Below are 4,272 nucleotides of genomic sequence, written 5' to 3' on the forward strand. Positions count from 1 at the left end.
GTATATAGTTGTGTATGCATACACATATATGTATACATAAAATATATATGCATACGTATACATAAATACTTAGCATATACACATGTATATATAAATATGAATCTATACATATATATATATATATATATATATATATATATATATATACATATATATATATATATATATATATATATATATATATATATATATGTATATATATATATATATATATATATATATATATATATATATATACATACTGTATATTCTGTTTATATCTATATATATACATATATACTATGTATATATATATATATATATATATATATATATATATATATATATATACTGTATATATACATATATATATGTGTGTGTATATTTGTGTATGTAAAATGTAGCTCGCCCACCAACCTAACGAGTGAGCCTAGGTTCAAATCCATACCAAGGACGGAGAGAAAAAATATGTTCTTTTCAAACCAACTGGGCTCCTATCAACCTAAGCATTAAACTATGCACTTGACTTCATCATATAGCCATCAATTGAAAGGGGAATATACAGTAGTTCCTTCTGGAGCCACCCTCTGTAAGGGAAGGATTCTTGGTGAAAGTAAAAACTCAAAACCTTCTCTTTTAAGTGACCATAATAAAAAAAAAAATACAGTTTAAAGGTCGCTCATAAATGGCAGAGGCAAGGAACAGTGACATTGCCCTAGCATTCAGGACAATGCCCTAGAGACTGACCATATATTATATGATCAGCGCCCAGGCCCCCTCTCCACCCAAGCTAGAACCAGGGAGGGCCAGGCAGTGGCTGCCGATGACTCAGCAGATAGACCTATAGGCTCTCCCAAACGCCCAAACCTTACCTCACAAGGATGGTTAGGTTGCGGACACTAATGGCACTAACGAGTCTGAGCGGGACTCGAACCCCCGACTGGCAAACACCAGGCAGAGACGTTACCAATTAGGCCACAGCAACAGTACAGTTAGTTACATTTTAACATTGAATTTAGATACAGTATAGTTATACAATGCAGTGTGCATTATTGAAAAGCCGGTTGCCGTGTCTTCTCTTCGGAATAATTTTCTGCTAACATCGTTTTTTTTTTTCTATTTTTCAGCTTTAGATCTTTCTTTATTTTTTCTTTCCCTTTCCTTCACTTTAAATTATTTTCAGTTTTAAATATCCATACGGTTTAAAAAAAAAAAACATTTCAGAATAAAAAAACTAATTGTTGTTATTCTTCTTTTACGCTTTAGAATTTACTTACACATTATAACATATTTATAGATGAAGAAAACAAAATATATCGTCATGATCACACATGTATGTTGAATATATATCAACTAAACACTCGTGATTCCAATCAATGTAAATATCAACCACACTGGTATTTAACAACGAATTCTACCTTGATAATATATATCAACTGGAATTCATTTATGGTAACAGCTTCTGCTGAGCAGAGATTCGAACCCCTGCCTCTTAGCCTAAACCATGCCAGAGCCCACGCAGGCATTGTTTCGGCTAAGAGGCCGTGGTTCGAATCTTTGTCCAGCCAGAAGCTATTATTATAAATTAATTCCAGTGGATATATATTCCCAAGGTAGAACTCTGTATTAAATGCCATTGTGGTTGATATTTACATGTAAGCAGAGTCCAAGCAAACAAGACAAGACACCAATGGTGCATTCAGAAAGGAAAGAGGTCACTAGTGACAACTGAAGAGTCGTGACATACACGAAAGAAGTAGAGGTGTGCGGGGGGGGGAGGGGGGGGATTACCCGAGAAGGGGGAGTTCCTAACCATCCACTTGATCATTCTCTTTCTCCCAACCCATCTAATTTCACACCTGGGGCAAAAACCGCTTGAACAGGTGCTAGGGTCGAAAGGAATCACATTGTATCATGACATCTGTACAAAAAAGACTTGAACAGGTGTCAGGGTCTAGAGGAGTCGCGGTGTGTCATGAAAGATGTGCAAAGACCACTTGAACAGGTGTTCATGTCTATAGGAATCAAGGTATGTCATGACAGCTTTGCAAATGCTACTTGAACAGGTGCTAGTGTCTAGAGGAGTCGCAGTGTGTCATAACAGATGTGCAAAGACCACTTGAACAGGTGTTTGTGTCTATAGTAATCAAGGTATGTCATGACAGCTTTGCAAATGCTACTTGAACAGGTGCTAGTGTCTAGAGGAGTCGCGGTGTGTCATGACAGATGTGCAAAGACCACTTGAACAGGTGTTTGTGTCTATAGGAATCAAGGTATGTCATGACAGCTTTGCAAATGCTTCCTGAACAGATGCTAGTGGCTTAAGGAGTCGCGGCATGTTACCACAACTGTGCAAAGATGACTTGAACAGGTGCTAGGTGTCTAGAGGAGTCTAGAGGATAATGCTACACACATTAGATATTACTTCAGCTTAGAATTGGTGCTATAATGAAAATAAGCAACTTTTAAAACAACTTAAACCCCTAAGGCTACGACATGGCGCCGAAAACAGGCACTAAAATTTCAGCATTCCATTTTATTCGCATTATTAATAGTTAAGCTAGAACCCTAGTAGGAAAAACAGGATGTTATAAGTCCAATAGCTTTAACAGGGAAAAATAGTCCAGTGAGGAAAGGAAACAAAGGAAATACATAAACTATATGAGAAGTAATGAACAATTAAAACAAAATATTATAGGAACAGTATCAACATTTAAACAGATCTTTTATACATAAACTATAAAAAGACTTATCTCAGCCTGTTCAACATAACACACAGCAAGTTTGAACTTTAGTTCTACAGATTCAACAACCCGATAAGGAAGATCATTCCACAATTTGATCACAGTTGGAATTCATCCCAATATTCCCAAATAACCATCCCTCACTATCCTGTATGATCTCTCACGACCCAGGTCAAAGGTCAAGGCCGATTACTGCGTAGATCAGAACTTCTAAGGCAGCCCTAGGCGACCCTAAGCGACTTTACTCTCGGAGCCCAAGGGATATCGTGGCTATAATGACATGTTGAATAGTATCTTCGCTCACTGACACATTTGTTTTAAGCCGCAGAGAACGTCTTCACATTTTTGTAAGCTGTAATTTATTGCTAAGGATTAGCGTCTGGGGGTTATTTTGAGGTCGGAGCCTCATTATGAGTATGTTAATATTACTTTTAAGTGCACAGGGACCTTATCTTCGTGTATGTTCCGTAGAATAGCATGGACTTCAACACAACTTATGTACGTTTAAACAAACATATGTAAATGTGCCAATATTGATATATATATATATATATATATATATATATATATATATATATATATATATATATATATATATATATATATATATATATATATATATATATATATATATATATATTATATATAATTAGATTCTACTTTCTACGAAATAGATCCTACGGTATACAAAAGGGAAGAAGCATTTTTTGCAGTGTAAATATTCTGGTATTCTAATATATACATACATATTCTGTATATATATATATATATATATATATATATATATATATATATATATATATATATATATATAGATATATATATATATATTTTTATATATATATATATATATATATATATATATATATATATATATATGCATATATATACAGTACATATATATGCATATATATTATATTATATATATATATATATAAAATCACATATATATATACATACATACATACACACACACACACACACATATATATATATATATATATATATATATATATATATATATATATATATATATATATATATATATATATATATATATATATGTATATACATATATATATATATATATATATATATATATATATATATATATATATATATATATATATATATATATATATATATACATTTATATATCTTTGGTTATTTTGTTTGTATCATTGTGGAGTCTTCCCTGCATGACAAGATGATACGGTATCCCAATTATTTGCTATATATATATGTATATATATATATATATATATATATATATATATATATATATATATATATATATATATATATATATACAATCATAAATTGCATCAATTTGCCATAAGAAATACAACCCAATAATGTCAGTGCTAAAAAAAGAAAAAAAAAACGCTACTTTTCCAACCACAATCGAAGATACTCATTATCGACACAAAAAGAAAATTACTTTTATACTGCAATGACCAATGACGGTGGATATAAAACGGCCAGTTTTTTTTTTTCTTTCTTTTCTTTTACGCGTAAGTAGTCATTTTCCTCCATTAAAAAATACGAC

This window comes from Palaemon carinicauda, chromosome 44 (assembly GCF_036898095.1).
Source record: "Palaemon carinicauda isolate YSFRI2023 chromosome 44, ASM3689809v2, whole genome shotgun sequence".
Classification (NCBI taxonomy): Eukaryota; Metazoa; Arthropoda; class Malacostraca; order Decapoda; family Palaemonidae; genus Palaemon; species Palaemon carinicauda.